Source organism: Amblyomma maculatum, chromosome 7, assembly GCF_055883805.1.
Source record: "Amblyomma maculatum isolate TAMU_Amacu chromosome 7, ASM5588380v1, whole genome shotgun sequence".
NCBI classification, from domain to species: Eukaryota; Metazoa; Arthropoda; class Arachnida; order Ixodida; family Ixodidae; genus Amblyomma; species Amblyomma maculatum.
Genome location: NC_139350.1, coordinates 142,478,449 through 142,500,738, shown reverse-complemented (window position 1 = coordinate 142,500,738; position 22,290 = coordinate 142,478,449).

Genomic DNA, 22,290 nt, shown 5'->3' with positions numbered 1-22,290 from the left:
TGTGTGTGTGTGTGTGTGTGTGTGTGTGTGTGTGTGTGTGTGTGTGTGTGTGTGTGTGTGTGTGTGTGTGTGTGTGTGTGTGTGTGTGTGTGTGTGTGTGTGTGTGTGTGTGTGTGTGTGTGTGTGTGTGTGTGTGTGTGTGTGTGTGTAGTTGCGTGCGTATTTCTGTGTGCGCGTGCGCTAAAGCGCAGAAGATACTTGTAATGACAAATCTGTTTCACTATTGTTTATGATATGTTCGTTGAAATATTTATTGCCTACTGTCTGTTTCAATTTCGAACGGAGAGGGTCTGTTTTTTGACAGTGCCTTGACTATGAAACGCAACGCAGTGTATTATGCGATAACGTTGTGAGCTTGTTCAGTCTGAAAGTCGTCGCCGTATACCATTAGTGTGACATTGCACAGAAAACGTATCGAAAATGTACGATTAGAAATACACACGTGACTTCTAATCAAAATATTGACACAAGACTACTCCATACAGCGTTCATCGTGGAGCCATGCAATTTTGCATCCCGTTTATCATCCATCTCCAATCAGGCTGGACGCGTTTGCGCAGAGATTCAAACCACTGACATATGTATCTTCAATTATATGCCATTAATTTAGGTGTAGGTGTCATTCGAGTACTCAGACAGGTTTTGCACTTTTCTCTCTTAAAAAACAAATAAAGATATCACGAAATGAAAACACGGTGATAAAGGCGCCGTCGCCTTTAGTTTTAAGGCGAAGCTTGAGTGCCCCCCTCATTTTCGTATTATAATACTTCTTCCCACAACACAGGTCTCTTCGTAAGCCACACATGCTTAACTATTTGCGCTGAAGCCAAGAAAGGTTGGTTTGTGGGGTTTAACGTCCCAAAGCAGCTCAGGCTATGAGAGACGCCGTAGTGGAGGACTTCGGAAATTTCGACCACCTGGGGTTCTTTAACGTGCACTGACATCGCACAGCACACGGGCGCCTTGCTTTTCGCCTCCATCGAAAAGCTGCCGCTCAGGCCGGGATTCGATCCCGCGTCCTTGGGAACAGTACTCGAGCGCCGTAACCACTGCGCCATCCCGGCGGGGTCCCAGAAAGATTTTCTGCAAATAAGGACAACCAATACGTATTTGCCAAAAAAAAAAATGTAGCCTACTTTAAATACCCATCTTGTTGATGTTAATCGCATCACCTTGCATATGAAGCGCCAAAAATTCTGTGCACCTAACAGGAGCGCCATAGAGTACGTCGTTGTAAGTGTTGACCTTCCAATATTTTTCATCAAAACATGGTAATTATTACTGGAGGCTTTGAGATTGTTGCAGGCTACAGATATACTTCTCACTTCCCGCCGTATTCAGCGTTGAATACAAGATTCGGAGGGCAAACCTCCGAAGGCTGGGTCACGCGCAAAATGCTTGCACCAAGAAAGCACCGACGCCGTGTCGTTGCTCAGTGAATAGGACATTCGGTTACTAAGGTGGGAGACACGGATTCAATTAGGGCCGGGCATATGGCATCGGATTTCGTTCTGGGCAAAACTCAAGGCACCCGTGTACTGTACGATTCCGTGCATGTTCAAGAGCATCAGGTGGTAGAATTATCTGAAGCCATACACTACGACGCCTCACGTAGCCTCAGTCGATTCGGTAAGTTAAAATCCATAAACCAAACCAAAAACACGAAGAGGAAAAACGTGTTCACTGCATCTAAGGGAAACCATCTTTAACGGGGCGATGCCATATAACATGCACCCCGTTCATAATCATGGTAGGAGACCTGCCATATCCATAGCTCTGCTGAAAGGCAAGATGCGACCAAGTATCCGGAAAGGAGGGCGCCTGCAATCAACATTCTGAACTACGAAGTCGCCTCGAATTACGCGGACTCGAAGCAGAGGCGGCCGTCGCTCTGGCACCGTCCAGTCCACCTGGAAAGGACAAAGCGACTTACTCACTGACTCCGAGACGGCGTGGAGAAATCTTCAGAAAATTTGTATCTCGGCCTATCCTTTCAACACCCTGAAGAGCACAGGGAAACCCCTGGACGACTACGTTCTTTGGACCCGCCCTAACGAGCAATTGTGATGCCAGCCGTTGTGGAGCTACTGAAGGAATTGTTTATCTTCTCTTCAGCTTCATTTGCTCGTATGTATCACTAACGACGGCATCCTAACGTGACAAGAAGATCTCACCAGTAGCTCTAATACCAGACGAACGGGCTGCAAGGCTGGAGCCTGACCGTAATCGAAAGCATGGTAAACGCGCTGTTCAGCCGGAAAGTCGCACGGCGTTCGCAAGGCCATTGGTTTAACCAGGCGTAAACCTGGCAAACGATTTTACTCATATTTTTATATCTTATACAGGATACTGCCTGCCTCAGTCTTAGTCCTTTAGCAGCAGTGGCAGAGCAATAAACACATGAAAAAATTAGGGGAGCGCTTAAGCTTCGTTTTAAGAGTAGATGTGAAGCGATTTTAACACGGCCATTTCATCGTGCGAACTTTTTTATTTTCGTTACTGAAATGATTGTAATTTTAGAGCTAATATTATTGTAACATGAGTGCACCTCCCAAACATAGATAGTAAAGTCATACGCACCACAGCGCATTCGCTAGGTGCCCCTCTAACACGTTCTGGCACCAACGAACCTTCGTGGCCTATGCCAGTAACGAAAAAAAGGAACTCCTTCCTGGCCTATGCGTTGCAAGTCCGTCTGGTATTCACAGGACATGCGTTCGATCCCCCATGTCGAGAGTTATTTCAATGCATGTATTTCATTGCTATACTTAGAATGGGAATTTTTAAATTCCCGCACGAAGTCGTGTGGTTGCGACGTCATAACACTGTCAACCAATCGGGAATTTTTCGTGCAAATATTTCTTACAGGCTGGTGTTCACAATTACAACCCCAATCGGGAATTTTTCGTGCAAATATTTCTTACAGGCTGGTGTTCACAATTACAACCACTACGGCGGCAACGGCTTTCAAGCGAATGAGCTCTATACGCTCCCCATAAAAATGATCAGAAAAAAAGAAAATTATCACGAGAACTGAACACCGATACAACTACCACAAGAAATAAATTCACTCAGAGCGTGTGCAGAAAAACGTTTCCCTTCAAACACAATAAAGCATTTCTTCATCCGCGCAAGTTGTGTAGAGCATTCTAGCAATATGGAACAAGTAAAAAGTTAGTAAGAGGGAGAACCAATCAAGCAGTAACAATAAGAACAAAGGTTAAACCTGACCTAGATAACAGGGCGCAGAAATGACAACCCACAATCGTACTGATATGCTGCTTGATCGCATAATCGATCGCTTGAGCGGAAAACGAAATCTATGGAGTATAACGACGAGCAAGCAAACGAATCACTCGGGCCTTGCGCATATAGCACAACGGTAACACTGTTCCGTCCCGATTTTGTTGAGAATGTTGCTTTGTGGCGGGACGCTCGGGCTTTCCACCCTGCTGGCGGTGAGCCCATTGTACTCACGTATTGTCCGTGAAAAAAAAAAGGCTTAAACGTGTCGGTTCTACATGATCGTTCCTTTTGTAAAGAAGACGGGCTTTCTCTCGTGGCGCGTGGTCTTCGCCTAGTTCGCGCGCCTGGCTGGTCTTGCTGGTCGGTAACTGCTGTTTCGCCTTCTTCAGCTGACAAGCATTGTAGGAATAACCCCTACCTTACATTTGGTGGAGATGCGGAATTAGATCCATCCTACCGCCTTGGCACTCTGAACCCACACGTTACCATCTCCTGCGATGCCTGAATGCGCCAACCACCAAGCCGTAGAAGTTGGATCAGCCGTCATTGGTTCCGGCCCCCTCCGCCAGCGAGACCCCGCCATCTTCAGAGGCACTGATTGCCATGACGTTGAGGATTAGCTGACATCCTATAAGCTGGTAAGAGTTTATAAAAAAATGGACGCGAAAACCAAGCATAGCAACGTGATTTTCTATCTCACCGGCATAGCAAATCTGTGGTTTCGGAACCATGAAGTGGACATATCATCATGTTTCTTCTTCAAAGCCAGCTTCTGTCAAGTTTTGAGCCGTCTGGCTGTGAGAAAACTCCGAGCAGAAGAGCGCTTCTGTGCGCGGTCTCAGCAGGTTGGCGAGCACTTTACCAGTTACATCAAAGACGTCGTCAACCTGTGTAAGCGCATGAACGCGCAGATGTCAGAAGCCGACAAGATAAAGCACATTCCGAAATGAAAAAGAAGACGACGCCTTTCAGACGTTGCTAGCATGAGACTTGCGCATTGTTGTACAAGTTGTCACGCTATGTCAAATTTTTGATGAACTACGCCAGCAGGATGACCCTGCATCGCGCGCACAACACGCGCATTGAGTCACTTGCTGGCCTGACAGATGCAGGTGAACAGTCTTCGCTCCTGGCGCAGATCAAGAAGTTTATTCGGAAAGACGTTGCTCGACCGCTCTTCCTTATTTCCTGCAATGAATAGCCTTCATCGCACCTAGCTCCCAGTCTGCGCCAGATTATTCAAGAACAGGTAGTTGAAACTCTTCATCCAGCCCCTCAACCCATGCCTCTCGTGACCCCGTTGACATATGCCACCGCTGCTGCCCGACCACCACTTGCATAGCTCCGCCTCGACAACCTGCCTACGTTAAGCCTCCTGGTCCCTCTCGAGAACCCGCACAGTTTATTTGACCGCCTCTTCAAATAATATCGAGCCATAAACGGCACAGAAACGCTGCTTCTCGACGACCAATCTGATGGCGAAGGCGGAGGCGCAGTTAAGGATCCAGGGCCCTTAGGCGGGGGTTGCTAAACTTCCCCGTGTTCCACGCCGACATTGTTATTTCCAGGGCCAAACGGCGTAAGGCACATGCGGCATCAACCCTCGTCATGGAGATTTTAACCAATAAGTACGCTTTCAGGATTGGAAAGGCCGACAGCCCTGCCTGTAAAAATTGTGACTGAGAAGAGACAGTCGAACGTCTCTTATGTGAATGCCCTGCATTTGTGAGTGAAAGACAAGGTGCGTTGTGCGCTGGACCACGGCCACATGCGGCATCAACCCTCGTCATGGAGATTTTAACCAATAAGTACGCTTTCAGGATTGGAAAGGCCGACAGCCCTGCCTGTAAAAATTGTGACTGAGAAGAGACAGTCGAACGTCTCTTACGTGAATGCCCTGCATTTGTGAGTGAAAGACAAGGTGCGTTGTGCGCTAGACCACGGCCGCTCAATGGAGGCGCACGCGCCTCCATTGAGCGGCCGTGGCTGGACAGCCTCAATCCTCGCCTTTTAATGGCAGATAAGATATTTGGTCCGTGGCCACGGCAGCGACCGCCTTTAAGGCATACAAGGCACTGTTTAGTTTTCTAACAGCCACTGGCTTAAATGACAGACTCTGACTGTGCTTCACATCCCTTTTCTCTTCCCCTCTTTAATCCCCTTACACTTTTCCCCAGTGTGGGGTAGCCAACCGGAGGCCTATCTGGCTAACAACCCTGCCTTCTATCCTCATTCTTATCTATCTATCTATCTATCTATCTATCTATCTATCTATCTATCTATCTATCTATCTATCTATCTATCTATCTATCTATCTATCTATCTATCTATCTATCTATCTATCTATCTATCTATCTATCTATCTATCTATCTATCTATCTATCTATCTATCTATCTATCTATCTATCTATCTATCTATCTATCTATCTATCTATCTATCTATCTATCTATCTATCTATCTATCTATCTATCTATCTATCTATCTATCTATCTATCTATCTATCTATCTATCTATCTATCTATCTATCTATCTATCTATCTATCTATCTATCTATCTATCTATCTATCTATCTATCTATCTATCTATCTATCTATCTATCTATCTATCTATCTATCTATCTATCTATCTATCTATCTATCTATCTATCTATCTATCTATCTATCTATCTATCTATCTATCTATCTATCTATCTATCCTGAAATGATATGAAGAAGAACTGAACAAGGGCTCAGACGAAGGCAACTCCACTTGTCGAAACGTTGGCTCATCTGCGAACTGAGGCATACCCCATTCACCCTTGTTCAGTTATTCATACCGTGCAAACCGTGCAAACCATCTTCTTCCTTTCGTTCTACCTGTATTTTGAAATAAGAAACACCTGGCGCATGACTGACAATTCGTCCCATCCGCTGCTTCTGCAGCTTGCCAGGTGATGTGGTGCGAAACTGCCGTCGACGCATGAGCGTCCCTCGTCCGCCTCCCGACGTTTCCGGCTGCTAGAACCAGCGCCAGTAACCTCCTCCTGCTCAGCCTCCCCAAAGCCATCCACGCCTCCTGAGCACGTCACATCTGGTCGCCGTTCACCTTCGCCGCGTCGGCGTTCCATTTCTCCTGCGATGTCGTCCCTCGGCCACACAACAGGAAAGCTAGGTGCCGCAGTTCATAAGGCGGGAATTGCGCTTTTGTCGAAACTTAAAAGGCCTCGCTTATCTGCAGATAATTTAATTGATGTTTTCGTAGAGAGGGTTTCTGTGATCGCGCTTGTCGACACTGCTGCTGCGGTCTCTGTGATGGATGTAGCCCGTGCCTCTTTTTGAGGAAAGTGAAGATGCCCCTTTCGGACCTATCGCTACGAGCTGCGAGTGGGCACCTCAATCAGCCATTTGCTGCGTGTACTGCTTGAGTACTCATCCAAGATTTTTTGTACACAATCGAGTTCATCGTATTGCCGTTATGTTCACATGCGAACATTTTGGACTGGGACTTCATATCGCTTCACGGCGTGGTCATAGATTGTTGCCGGGCTCAACTAGCGCTCTCAGAGCTGCCCGATCCCGTGCCGGACGCTGAACTTTTCGATGCGTCTGTTTCTACCGAAGTTCTTGTAGCCGACAGTACTCAAGTTCCTACGTTGTCATCTCTGATCGTCTCTCTCCTGGGACTCTGTTCACAATGCAAATGTCATCTTCAAACTGTCTGATATTTTTCTTCGCTGCCACGGTCTGCCTCTGTATTATGCAATGCTGACCATATCCGCCGGCCTCACCTCATTATGGGTCTTGAACTCGTTTTCAAGCCCCTTCGATTTCCGCCGTGGTGAATGCATCGGTATCGTGCAGCCCTTCAGTTCTGTTTTCAAAACCAATGGCGCCGGTGGGTCACCTCCGCTTGACATGAACACACTCAGCCCACCTTCTCCTGTGCTCACTACGTTGTCGTCAGATCTCTTTCTCCGGTCTATTGATGCCTCACTTTTTTCAGCCCACCGAAAACAGCTTCCTATGCTGTTTGAAGAGTTCCGTGCCTTCTTCCACTGTCATCAACCTGTTTTGAAACGCACGTCAACTGTCGAACACCACATTGACCCCGGTGCCCATGCTCCTCTGCGTTAGCGTCCATATCCGCGATTCCGCCACCGAACGAAAAATTATAGAAGATCAGGTGGACTCAAGGCTTCAAAAGCCCGCCAATAGTCTATAGGCTTCACCACTAGTACTCGTGAAGAATAAGCATGGCTCCATCAGGTTTTCCATCGATTACCGCCGTATTAACAGGATGACGAGAAAAGATGTTTACCCTCTTCCCTGCATTGATGACACTCTGGACTACCTCCAAGTTGCGGAGCTCTTGCTCTGGTTATTGTCATGTCCCGATGACAGCGGCAGATAGGGCCAAAACTTCATTTGTGACCCCTTACGGCTTTATGAGTTCACCATCATACCTTTTCGCCTATTCAGTGATCCGGTAACATTCGAGCTAATGATGGGCACAGTTCTGCGTGGCCTCAGGTGGAAGACGTGCCTGTGCTGTTTGGACGATATTGTAATCTTTTCGTCCGGTTTTGAGACGCACCTATGTCGCTTGAAGCACGTTTTGACATGCCTCAAAAATGCCGGTCTGCAACTGAATTTAAAATAAATGCACTTTTGCTGTCCGTAAACTTACAGTTATAGACCACATTGTTTAGAAAAGTGGCGTGCGCCCTGATCTCACCAAACTTCGTGCCGTGACTGGGCTTCCCAAGCTATCTTCAACTAAAGAACAACGAAGACTTCTAGGGCTTTGCTTTTATTTTCGGCGGTTCATACGCAATTTCGCCTCAATTGCTGCCCCTTTGGCTCAGCTGCTTGGCAGTGATACCGCTTTCTCGCCATTCACGACGCCTACAACACTGTGCGTCGTCTCCTCACGACCCCTCCTATGTTGCGCGTATTCGACCTGGCGGTTCCGACAGACGTCCACACGCGGATGCCAGTGGTACTGGTCTCGGAGGAGTGGTTGCCCAGCGCAAAGCTGGATTCGGCAAATATATTGTTGCATATGCCAGCCACACAGTTACCAAAGCCGAGAATAACTGTTCTGTAACTGAAAAAGAATGCCTTGCCATAGTGTGGACCGTCAGCAAGTTTCGCCCTCACGTGTATGGTCGTCCTTTCGAGGTCGTTACGGATCATCGTGCCCTCTGGCTTTTGCTTTCTTCATTTAAGGATCCGTCTGGCCGCTTGCCAAGACGGGCGCTGCGGCTCCAGGAATATGACATCCACGTTCTCTACCGGCTGGGCCGCAAATATCAGGACACGGATGCCTTGTGCCGCACCCCACTATTAGCATAAATAGCCAGCATCTGCGAAATCGAGACTCCTGCACCGTCCCTCGCCGCCAGGGACATGCCTTTTGAGCAGCGCGAGGATCCTTGGATTACGGTTCTTCTCGACTTTTTCTCCGACCCCTCGGCGGTTACACCATCGTGCGCCCTGCGGGTCAAGCTTCATATTTTGACATCCGCGACAACCGGCTTTAACGTCGGAATTACCATCCTATGGACGAAAATGGCTCCTCCTTTTTCTACACCTACGGGCCTACATTTGTTCATGTTTTCACCCTGACTTGCAATGCGGTCACGCAGGCCTTTTCAAGACGTACACACGTCTGCGCCTCCGATATTACTGGTGCGGCATGTACAAATTTCTTTTGAAGTACGTGTGCTCGTACCTCGAATGCCAACGCCGCAAGACGACCAGTCACCATACTTCTGGAGACTTGTCGCCAGTCCCTTGTCCGCCTCGACCTTTCGAAGGCATTGGAATTGATTTTTACGCCCGCCTCCTCCCCCCCCCCCTTCCCCTGTACACGTTATCTAGCAAACGATGGGTATTGTTGTCATACTTCACCTGACGCGGTATGCTGAAACCGGCGTTCACTTTGCTGTGGCATCCTTTCTTCTGCGGTGGTTCATGCTTAGACACCCAGGTCACGTCTTCTTGTCCGATGTCATTTAAGCTCTGCTCCGGGAGTGCAACGTAATTCATCGGACTTGCACTGCGTACCAGCCTAAAAACAGCGGCCTCGCCGAGTATTTTAACCGCACTCTGGTGCCAAGGGCTCCAGGCCGTCGTGTAGGCGGATAGGTTGACGCCTATCCTGTGTCTGTTGGAGATTAAAGTTTTTGCCATCACCACCACTGCACTCTGGGTAATACGCGGGCTATGCATGTCGGCTCGAATCACACGAACTGGGACCTGGTTCTTCCCTGCATTACATTCGCGTACAATACTGCCACACAATCTACTACAGGATTTTCTCCTTTCTTCTTTCTCTGTGGTCAACATCCCTCTGTTCCCATCGATACTGTGTTATCCTACCACCCTGGCACATCAGAGTGCACCACTGTTTCTCAAGCTGCCAAGTGCGCTAAAGATTGTCGCCAGATCGCATGGTCCCTCACGACGGCTACCCAATGCCTTCAACATGCTCACAACGAAGACGATTCACCTGCCCCGACTTTTATGCCTGGCTCCCTCGTCTGGCTATGGATACCAACCAGTGCACCGGGCCTCTCCACGAAATTTCTCGCAAAATATCATGGTTCTTATCGTGTGTTAAAGCGGACATGCCCTGCGAATCATCTTATTGAGCCCCTCACGCCGTCTCCCGATCTCTGTCGCCGCGGCCGCGAAACAGTGCATGTAAACCCCTCAAGCTTTACTTTGACCCCGTAGTCTGGTGTACCCTTTACGTCGCCAGGTTGACCACTTTTGTGGCCGGGGGCTATTGTAAAGAAGAAGAATGGCTTGCGCTCGAGCCGCATGGTCTTCACCTAGTTAGCGCCTGGCTGGTCTCGCTGATCGGTGACTACTGTTGCGCTTTCTTGAGTTGACAAGCAAAATAGAAATAAACCCCTACCTTACACTTTAATTTTTTCGCATGATCGTGTCGTGTTGGCTGCCCTCAACCTAAATCTTCATTATTATTTCCTGTCTTGGTGTAAAATTATTAGCGATAATCAGTTTACGGCTGATAGATAATTGATCAGAAAGTAGAATAATTTCAGGGACGCTTAAAACAACGCTCTAGAATACGATAGCGCTTACAGGTTTTGTTCGCATTGTGTTCTGAACCCATCTTCCTTCTGTGTCTTCCTTCTCTCTCTCTCTTTGCTTTCCATTTCTTTCGCTTTGAAAGGCCCTCTTGCAGCAGAGAAATTTTCCTGCTTCTCTCTCACGGGTGCTTGAGGTATCCACTCAGCAGTAAGAGTGTGCGGGTTTGATTTCTGTAACAACAATTTTATATTATTTCCAGCATATATGTGTGGCCACGGGGTGGGCATTGCCTGTCTTAAAGATTATGAAAAAGCGAACCATAAGCTAACTCGAGATGGGATCCATGTTTACCTTCTTCGCATAATGACCTAACTCCTTGTTTCCATACTCGTAATTATTCGCGAACGCATAAGTACGTGTCTCTCAGACAGTTCACTAGGTCAAAGCGGACATCGCTTTTTATTCAGCTGGAGCAGAATATCGTTGCCTATGGGCAGCCTACCTGTCTCGGAAACAGGATGTCTTCGGTTCGAATCTCAGAGCAGCCCAACTTAACATAATTTTCTTTTCTGGTAATTACTTTCAGTTTTGGCGTCAATCATTTTTTTTTTTTGCTCTTTCTGAATTTGATCATCTCTTTGTCTCTATCACTGCAGGTTTTGTCGCTCATGGCCATCAATGTCAACATTCACGGAGACTACGCCAGCTTTTTGCGACACGGGGCTAACGCGTTAAAAAAGTGGCGCACGGTTCGTATTACACAGCGAAAGCGCCCAAATAACGACTCTCCATCCACTTGTAAAGAACTTCCGACAAAACTTTGGAAGTGGACCACTCATATTTCAGGGATGGGCCAAGTCTATAGGAGCGGGGAGGGAGAGGGGGGGGGGGGGGGGGGAGGTCAAGTCTTGATTGTGCGTGGTTTAATCCAATTCGGTAATTTCGAGTTACGAATTCCGTGAGGTCAGCATTGAGGGAGGCCACCCATATTTTGGGGACGAGCCAAGTCCGCTATACCGTCTCTAACATTTGAGGCATCCTACGAGGGCAATGCTATAACTGTGTCTTTAGATCCATTCCGCAGCGATGAATTCGATGAAGGCGGCAACATATGGTACGTGGTTATCGGATACCGCGATGGCTACTAGGTTCCGTACTCGCTTAGGTTCGAATCCGCTGTCATCCCACGGGTATTTTTTCCCCTGAGCTCGGAAGTAGTTTCACACAATATTCATGGCTGGGTTTGTCCATGTTCGTTCGTGGTTTCGCGCCAGAAAAAAAAAAAAAAAGGGGGGGGGGGGGAAGAGGATGCGTTCTCTTTCGTGGTTGAGAGAACACGTAAGAATTCAATTCTTTTAAATACCGCCTATCATATGGTAGAGACTATCTCGGCCAGGAGCAACCAACCGGCCGCAGCCTCACTCGGGCAGCCGAGGTCAGAGTCCAATCGGCGCAACGTCCAGGGCCACAACCTAGCGCCGCCCCCACTGTTTACATTGGGTCCCTCGCCGTGCCGAAGGATGGCGCCATCGCTCCACACGAGCCAAGTTCGCGTGCATGCCCGCGGGAGCGCGTATTACGCAAGAAGCGCGTCCTTCTACATGGAAAGCGCGGACGCCTCTTGGGATGCAGAGGGTACGTGCGCAACCTCCATGTACGTACGCTCCTTCAAGTCGCGCACTGTTTCGCCTACAACGGGGCTAGGAAGATGCTATGCTTTTTGAGGTGGCACGGGTGCACCTAGGGGGAGACTGAAAATTGCGCCCACTTCCTTTAGGTTCGCCTTCGTATTCTTGTTCGCATCCGTTCCGACGCTTAAGTCACCCGCTGCATGCCAGTAATGGGAGCTGAAAGCATTTCAAGTATATTTAAAAACAATCACATCCTGCTGGTCTGATCACAACCTACGAGCTCAGAAGTTTGCGTATACAATGCCCTACCGGCTTAGCTATTGGCAGTTTTCATGAAATTGACGCCGCGCTGCGCAGGCAGCGTAAACTATAGTCTGAAAGAGTCGGCGACACGCTGATCTATTCGGTCGCTCGTTTGTCAGTGCCTTATCGGCGCATGAAGACACTGTGGTCATAATTTTTCTTTGAAAATGGTGGTAATTTCCACACCTTTAATGCCACAATGCGTACGCGCCACGATCATAACGATTCAGAACTGGCGAGGGAATTTGCCCACCATCCTGCAGGTGCACTTTGGGAATTTTTCCTGGAAGCGTCGTGAAAAACAGACAGCTATTGGCAGCACTGGTGTGCTGCATCCCCCCCTTTTTTTTGTGAACGAGACGAAAAAGCCGGGGACTATTATTCTGCTGTTTTTCCACTGCCAGCAGGCCAAAGACAAAGGGCGGCCAAGCTGCCGTCGCCGCCGCCTCGGCACCTCTGATGGCGGTCGCTCGTCGGAGTCCGTTAGGTCCGCCTTCGTTTCCAGCTACTGGAAAATCTGCACGAAAATCGGCCGGAGACCCCGGAAACAACAGCGCCGAGAGTTCCTGCCGCTATGTACAGGCGTGAGCAACCTTGTCTCGAAGAGCTTGAGCGTAACTCTGTGCCGAAAATGATACTAAATTTCGTACCAGGTGATGCGTTATATGATCTGTGCTCGTTCAGAACAGATACTGAAAATATTTGAAAGCAAGTAAAAATCCAATTGACATAAACGCAGCAGTCGTGCGCTAGGGTTTATTTCGCAGCACACTGCTCAAGCTCATAAAGAAGTCTGCTTATAAATGCATACATACACCGACGTTGCTTGCTGAACTGTGGGGGTGCCCGCACACAACTGGTAATGATGCTCGACCTCCTGAACTCAAAAGCCAAGCTGCCTACAGTCGAAAATGAAACCATCATGAGACGTTTTAGTATTCAGCGCGTGCAATTGTTTCACAATGCCTTGCTGACCTGTAACAAAACGCAGAATTGAACCCGATATTTGCACGCTCGTTCCTGACTTTCTCGAGGGGCAGGGACTCCTTTGCGCGGTGATCTTAATCTCAATAAAAAAGTCCTGAAGGCGGGCGCGATTCGTGTTCAGTTGTGCTCGCATGGCAGACACGAGCCGACAATCTCCACATCGTCATCGCCTCTTTGTTTTGCGCCGCCTAATTCAAAACGCTTAGCTGAAATTAAGCGCTCACCTTCTGTGAAACAGCGGGATTCAATCCTGCAATCGAGGTACATTGTTATTCCTGCCAGGCTGATCACAGGCGGAGTTCTTCCTACACATGGCTCGACTTCGGTACCCGTGAAAGTTGCCACTAGCGTCGGCTTGTCCAGTCTTCTAGTTTTGCGGGTAGTTATATTGCGTATCTTCTAACCCGGAGAGAGTTCAGCAGCGCCACCCTCGTCTATAGCGGCAGACGTCCTGCAACATTGCCAGTGTTACCAAGATATTTTATTGGGCGAGTTGGTAAACATCCATTGCTTTTCTGTTCGCGCTGTTTTTATTAACAATTGGTGATCGCCAGTGTAATGTAGCATTTGATCGAGCGGTGCGTGTGGCAACTGTGCAAGAACTTTCATGTATATATGCCACCTGTGGAATCAAGACTGCCAGGATGGAAGCCCTCGTGAAGCCACGAGCATGCAAGTACAAGGAAATGATCGGCTCATCACGAGACATCAAGGAAGCCAGCAGTCAGCGAAACCTATGAACCTAAGAAAATGTTATTTTTGTTCTTGATTTTTTTTACGTAAGGTGTTGATGGGACACGAACAGTGGCATCATTTTATTGCTGGTAGTTAGTTCATTACGGAGCCAAAGAGAAAACAATCACATGCCGTAGATACACAGTTTATTTCCACATCCATCCCAAGTAAGGTTCTACTGATAGAAGACCAAAACATCCGTCCTAGCGCAAGTAACAGACAGCCGCCGCCGTTTAGTCACGCCGCCTAGTTTAGCGCGAGAATTCTACATAAATTATTTGCTTGTACATGCGCTAATTTAGGCACTGGATTTCATCGGAACCTTCTTCGCGATTATAATTGAAGGACAAAGGCTTGCCATATACTTTTCAATAGGTCAGTCTTCGTCGCTAATTTTACAACGCTTCCTCGTGAAGACATCGGCCGCTAAACTGAACTCCCTCTAAATGTAAGCCCTTGAGCACAGGGGGTGCCATATCCCCTACAAAAACATTGTGGACGCGCTCGTAGTTGCACAATGCTTCGATGCCAGTTTTTCTTTGAGAGGGGGGGGGGGGGGGGGCATCAAACTTGGATTTTGGTGTGGAACCCTCTTCAGCCAAAAAACTTGTGGGGTTCCTGACATCTTCTTCCCTAAACACCCATTTAGCCTTAAGCGGAGTAATTACAGTAAGTGTCGGCGGAAGTTGGCGCTTCTCAGAGAGACGGAAAAAAACGTGTCCCGATGTTCTTTAGTTATGCACCATGCGTGCCATCAAGTGCGCAATATTTTAAGGTAGTTTTTCAGAGACAAGTACAAAGCACTTAGGGAAAAACCTATCACTATTCTAGAAAACGCAATGCTTTGCGCTAACACGTATTGTGTTTACACAGTTGCACGACTACCCCAGCAAGGAAGACGCAGAGAGATTGCAACGTGCCAGAGAGCCGTGCCCACCGTCGTGCTATCGAACAGTTTGACGAAATCCCACCGTCACTAGCCTTTTTTAGCAAAGAAGTAATTGATTGCCTGAAATCAGTTACAAAACGAACGAATGCCCGAAATGGTATCGTTCGAAAAAGTAATCAATTGATTGCAAAATTACACAGAAATGTACTTGATTACAAAATATTTTAGCTAGTATGCTGGTCAACTAGTTTCGGGTAATTAATTTTTTAGCCGTTTATTTAGGCGTCCAGTTGCAATTGGAGATCTGAGGGCAGTCATCATCAATAAACCTGTCAGTCTTTAGAACAGTGCGAGGTTCTTTTCTTTAAATCTTCTGGCCACCTTGTTCTGTGACTTATTCAGAGACAGCGATCTAAATAGATGACCAGACCGAATAATTTAACGACGAATAATTTTATGTGCACACATGGACGGACGAGAGTAGGACGAGGACTAAACACAAAATTGTCTACAGTCACCAGTTCGTTGGGTAGGCAGGACAGTCGGTGTAGACGCTCCGGTTGGTCAAGCGTTGTAGGGTCGCTGAAGTAGGGCCTCAGCAGGCTTAGCGAAAGACTAAGCCACCGGACGGGGCCCAGTGGAGGCACGAGACCTCTGTTGCCGTTCCACGGCCGATGAGGCAAGTCTCCCCGACGTGCCTGGCTCCAGCACGGCGCCGAACGCCCGTGCTTGTGACGAACTGCCTTTAAAGCAGCGGCGATGAGCTGAAGCTGTGGTGCCCCCGGGCCCGATCGCCTGGGACAGCAGGAGGAACAGGACAGGATGCGGCCGGTAGGCGCCATGTCTGGATCCCCGGGTCAGGCCTGGCAGAAGACGCACCGCTCCGAGCTCCGTGCACAACCGATCGGCTCCGCTGCTCGCCTGTTCTCCCCTGCTCGTGCCTCGCGCTCCTCGAGCCAACCTCCACGTTTTCCTCTACTTCGTTCTCCAAACGTGGTTTTCCTTCTTCGTCTTTTATCAAATTCTCCCCACTCACACACACGTTCTTCACAAACAGCTTCGGCGCTGCGTCTCAACAAATTTTGTTTCGCGCCAGAAGGCATGCGCTTTCGATGTGCCCGTGCTCTAAGCACCACACGCCGTAATTCAGTGGCCCAAGTGTCACCTCACTTTCTCTGCCCTGCCTGCGTTTCGGTGCTCGTCACAGTTCGCATCTTGAGCCCATGTGGGACTGAGAAATTAGATTGAACTTGGCGTAGGCGCACAGCCCCTATGTACACCGGTGTTGTCGACAGAGAAGCCACACATTTTTGAGCCACGGAAGAAAGCCGCGCCGGCCCTCTCCGGGCTCTGGCCTCGAACTCTTTCCGGGGACTCAGCTAAGCTGTGGCCTTTCAACTCAAGCATTTCAACTTACTAGGCCGCTCCAGTCTCGGACATCTCGTCGGAGAGGGTGTGGTGAGGAGAGGGACCGAGTAACTTGTGTTGCCCCGAAAACGGACCCTTCGGGGGTATTGTGCGTTTGTACACCGTGCGAGCGAGTTGTAACTTACGTAGGGAAAAAAAACCTGTTCCCTTGTTCTTGTTAAACCACTCTGTGGACTACACTGGTTTACCGGACTCCTCCTATTCAGGTGCAGTGCCGCTGCGCTTGCCGCCATGCCTGTCAGTGCGAGTGCGCAAGAGGCGTCCGGTGAACTGGTATACGTCGACGTTAGTAAGCCTCAAACAACCTAAATCTCTATATTAACGGGACACTTGCGCCATTGACTGACGATACTTGGACGCGTATGTTTCAAGGGGAGGCGTCTTCTGATGTGACATAGCGACATAGCTAAAATTTGTTGAGCCAGAGCGCTGACGCAATCCCGTCTTCAAAATTATCTTAACTGATATAGCTGTAAATGATGATGACCAATTTTAAATCTCTAATTTCAATAAAACACTCAACTGTACTATGTAAGAAGGTAACCATCAAGATATTTGTTAATATAACATGCAACTTAACATTACAGCTATTTCTCCTGATGTCCGCCAACATCGGCAGAATTGCTCCGCACAAGTCGTCTTCATATACGAAAAAGTCTATCTTTGTTTTTCTTGCTGGGGGGTGGGGAGGGGTTTTTCCTGGAGGGCACAAAATTCGAAAGGAGGAACTTGCATGAGACTTCTTTTTATCGTGGAGCTGTATTGACGGCAACGGTGGAAATCAGAAAAAAAAAAGCGTAATTGTTTAATTACCTGGCTAACAATAAATCCGCTTGAATTTTTTCTAATTCTTATTGATGGCATGGGGGTGGGGGAAGAGTATCTCGTGTTTGCAAAACTGGAGCCCATTGTCGAAATATAATGCCGAGGAAAACAATTTAAACAGAACTGTAGCTCTTTGCGAAGCCCATAAATGTCACCCTGATAGACGACTTCTTGAAAACAAAGCGCAAATATAGACACGGGCGACAGAGATATATGCGACCTCACAACGTAGCTTAGTGGCAGTTAGCGTGTCTGAGGCAGCCAGCTCCGCGTAGCGCTTCTCGCCGCTGTGCTAGCTTCATTTGAGGCCCAGGCGGGCACGCGGTGGTATAGTTGTCAGTTTCGCTTCGTCTGATTGGCCTCTCTGATTATAGCCGCTTCGGTATCCAATGCGCGCAGTCCTCACCCGAAGCCACGATGGAGCATATTCGGTATTCCTTTCTACGTGTTATTTGCTTTATCGTCATGTGCCCTGCGGGGGTCTTCGTACCCATCTCGTTGCTTCAATCGATAACATATATCTTCATTTGTAGCGCACATATATAAATAATAATATAAAAGTAAAGAAAAGATGGTACATAATGTGCATTCATTTCGAGTGCGGAAGTGGTTTTGTTCAAGTCCATGGACACGACTCCACGCGTTTAGTTTTCCCACCGCAGCCTGAACACGAAACAATACACAGCATGTCATGATTGGTGCCACAGTGTTTCGCTCTTGTTTCATTTCGTTTCCCGTAGAATCGATTTTTTTCTTATTCTTTCTCACATCGAATAGTGCTCAAACACCAGTCAGGGGCTCATTCGCCACCACGCTCGGGTCATTGTGGTCCAACCATGGGGATGAAAACTCCATGTACGGACAAACTACATCGCCTTAACGACTAGCGTGCGCTGAGGCTGGAGTACATCTTCGCGCCCGCTGCCACCTCCCCCTCCTCCCCTACCCCCCTTCTTCTCACATGGCATGGTGGAAGGAGAGCGGCGCGTCTTCAACAAAGTATGCCAGCAGAGGGCTAGGGACAGGGCGAGGGCGACAAGGAGAGGGACGCGCAACCGTGGCTCCTGCGCATCGTCATCCTCGCTCCCGGTGTGAGGGCAGCGCCGGCGGCGGCCGCCGAAGGAGAGCCAGTTGCCAGGCAACGCATGGGCCAACGACGCTCCATCTCCTATTCTCCGAGCGAGCGCCCGTCTCCCTCCTCCCCAGCAAGAAGCCCTTCGTTCCACGATTGCCGCGATCGCTGCGAGACGCGTTCGACCGCTTCACCATTCGGCGGAGCGCCGTGCCGTGCGCGCGTTGCTGCGATGGGCGTTCGCCCCGACGCCGCCGTCGCCGCTGCCGACGCATCGCCGAGCCCGGCCGCCGAGACGCAGCGTTCTTTCGTCGTCGTGTGTGAGGACACCGAGCAAGAGCGCCGAGCCGCCAGTGGCCGGCAATGAGGCGTGCGCAGCCCGGAGGAAGAAGTGAGCGTGATATCGGCTCGCCGTACGCTCCGCCGTCACTCTCGTCGCCTGGCGTACTGCGGCTGGAGCCACCGTGGGTTGTAGCAGCGACGCCGTGAGCAGTGGTCGCGTCACGACATCTAAGAAAGCAAGCGCACAGCGGACAGTGAGCCGCACCTGTCACGGGCAGAGTTCTGGTGCAGGGACTGCGCTGGGCGCCCAGGAAAGGTGAGCGCCTCGTGCGATGCCGCCTGCGCTCGCTGCTACCTGCGTGACGGGTGGTTTGCGGGTGACACCTCAGAGGCTAAGACTGCAAAAAACGCAATTACCATCAGCCACCGAATGTTTATATGGCGGTGGCGGTGGCCAATGGTTGGGGTAATGGTTGAAACAGCTTGCCAGTGAGAACCCACTTAAGCTTCGTCCGGTTCTTCTCTTTGTGGTCGTTTTGCCTATATTAGACGCCAAGACGGAAACAACCAAACCCGTTCCAATTGCGAAAATGTTTTGGAGGGCACCAGAGTGAACTCATCAAACACATGGTTGTAATGGGCACAGTGCTTCAGCGTGAGGCTTATAATAAGAGGAAGATACCCGCAGCAAGCACACCCACATGCATGTCGGTTTGCTTGTTGCAGGTCTTCTTCGGTTGTACTGACCAAAAATCACGTATCTGTTATATTTCCTGCGTTAGGCTAAATAAAATAAAGAAGACGTGCACGTAAGAGATGACGCGCAATGTAAACATAATGAAGAGAAATGAAACGTAATTAAATAATCATACTCAATTTGAACGCGTCACTAGCATGCCAAACTCGACAGATTCTCTCGCATCAATGGCTTCGGCTCAAAAAAGGAGACATGAAGGCATGAATTCTCTCCACTGTCACAGTGTAGCTGACATAGAGTCCTTCGTGACAAAGCTTCTGCAGTGAAAACTAAGAAATTGAGATAATCCTGCACTGCAATGCTTCCTGCCCTTCGAAAGTGCGTCCAGCGGGTCAAAGGTAGTGTTTATTTACCTGATTTACCCCTTCCGCACTGTGCCGCTACGCTCTCTTTCGTTAGAGGCACTGAAGCTTTGTGTACCGAAGAATTGGGGTCAGCTAATGAGGGCCTCGATTCACAACTTCGTCATCGTTCAACGGTGGTTCCTTCATGGGCGCACACAACTCTTGACAATTGCCCATATAGTCACCGACATAGCGATCAGCGCGTCGTCCAATCATGTAATATTATGTTTTGAAGCGGGTCTGTGAGTTCGAACCACTAGTGGTCAGCCTGAATTGATGAAGCAAAGCTTGCACAGAATGGAAGGGATGTGCAGATTTTACACACTACTCACATCGAGTGTAATCATTATGGGCGCATACTAAACAACATATAGCTACCGAGTCAGTTAAATACGTTTCTTAAGCAGCTTTGCAAAATTTCGACAACTACTATTTTGTGGATGCTTTTAATTTACGAAACCTTTTCAGCAGAACTGTTGATTTTTAGCCAGCTACTGTAATTTGGATTTAACACAACAATAGCAAGCGAAAGCGCTCAAAACTTGCGTATGTAAAAGAATGCGGCAGGCGGCCAGACGATGCTATCGAAGACGTCAGCCCTATGCGCAATGCCTTGACGCAGCACCACAGTGTTTGTAGACGTACCGGGCACGACGCTAAATGTGGCGCAACGAGGTACACTCCTTTCGCTGGGGAGATGTTTTGTCGATTGTAGACTGCACGCTGGCATTAACAGATACTTGATATTTCAGTTATCGGCCGGTAAAGATGGCGTTATTCGTTCTTGCACGAAACGTAATCATTAGTCTACTTTGCGTTATGATTAATCGCATTGTTAAGTTTTACAACTTCGTGACGTCTTCGTTTGACCCTGTCGTTGCGAGCCGTCTTTTCAGGTTTAACCACTTGCTTTTGTTGAGCGTCTTTTAACTGGGAATCAGCTTCTCTCAAGCCTCGCAGCGTCATAACCGTTTTCAATTTGTAGAGCCCGCGGTGCTAGTACTCCTAATTTTAAAGGGCGTTTGCGGCTGTATTCAACGATTCTCTCAAGTGACGACGTCAGCCGCAACTCAAGAGTCCTCAGGGTAGCTCTTGTGCTGAACTGAGCTGTAAAAATACGTACATATTTTGGGTGCACAATCGCAAAGAAATTTACGACACTAAATAAATCTCAACGAAAGTATGGCTGGCTTTGACTAATTTGTTATCTCTTGTTTTTGTTTTCCTTAAGATCCACCATAGCAGATTCGGAGGCCAACACGCAGCTTTTGTACACTTTATCTGTGGTTCCGCAGACAGAAATATCGTGCTCTGGGCAAGCGAAAAGGGGCTGCACGCGTGACTTTTTCTTCATTATCTTTATGTAACCGCTGGTGCACAAGCCCTGCATCTGGATGCATTCTTGAAGCGCTGTTCGCTCCTTAATGGCGGTGCCTGCCTCAAGAAGGGGAGAATTGTTGCGAAACCAAGGGAAGCCTTGCTTACGAAATATCGGCGGGTCAACTTTTGACATAGGCAAAACAAGGATTTTCGTGTGCCCGGCATTGATATGTTATTGGCTGGTTCTTTAGTTGTCGTTGTATTGGTTGTTGTAGTATATTTGAAGCCGGACAGCTATTCCATATCGCGCGCAGAGGTGCAAGAACCGCGTTGTGAATCTGGCTCGAAATGCATTGCACGTAGTAACAGCTCACATTTGTACAAGAACTGTCCCGTGCCTCTCTCACGCTGCATGACGTAGAGCTCGTTTCGATCACTTCGTAATTTGTTATGGTGCTGCACTTTGCATGAAAAAATAAAAAAATTAGAGCGCGCACACGTTCGGTCGTTTGTTCGTCCGTTCATTCATTTGATCATTCATTCAGACCGCCGCGGGGGTGCAGTGGTTAGGGCGCTGACTGCTGTACCCAAGGATGCGGGATCGAATCCTTGCCACGGCGGCCGCTTTTCGATGGAGGCGACAAGGCAGGCGCCTGTGTGGTGTGCGATGTCAGTGCACGATTAAGAACCCCAGGTGGTCGAAATTTTCGGAGCCCTACACTACAGCGCCCTCGTAGCCTTAGTCGATTTCGGACGTTAACCCTATGACCCAACCCATCATTCATTCATGTTGAAGTCTGTCATCATCATCATCATCATCAGCCTGATTATACCCACTGCAGGGCGAAGGCCTCTCCCATATTTCTCCACTTAACCCGGTTCTGTGCTAGCTGCATCCACTTGACCCCTGCGAACTTCTTAATCTCATCCGCCCACCTAACTTTCTGCCTCCCCCTGCTACGCTTTCCTTCCCTTGGAATCCAGTTTGTTACCCTCAGCGACCATCGGTTATCCTCTCTTCGCACTACATGTCCTGCCCATGTCCATTTCTTCTTCTCAATTTCCACTAGAATGTCGTTAACTTGAGTTCTTTCTCTGACCCACTCTGCACGCTTTCTATCTCTTAATGTTACCCCTACCATTTTTCGTTCCATAGCGTTGAAGTCTGTACTAGGCATTTTTTTCCTGTCCAGCCCCGGCTTCACTTGGCAGAAATTGACGCCTTTAGTTTATTATTTGGTTTACCATCAAATAAATTGTTCGAAAGCACTCTGTTACCATGATGTCTGAGACGGAACAATAAGGCAAGTATCGCCTGACAAACACGGTAGCGTGTCCTATCAATAACTGGTCCATGGCGATGCATGCGCAAATTACAAAGGGCGCATATATTCCAAAGACTGTATTAGAATGCAATCACTCAATATTTG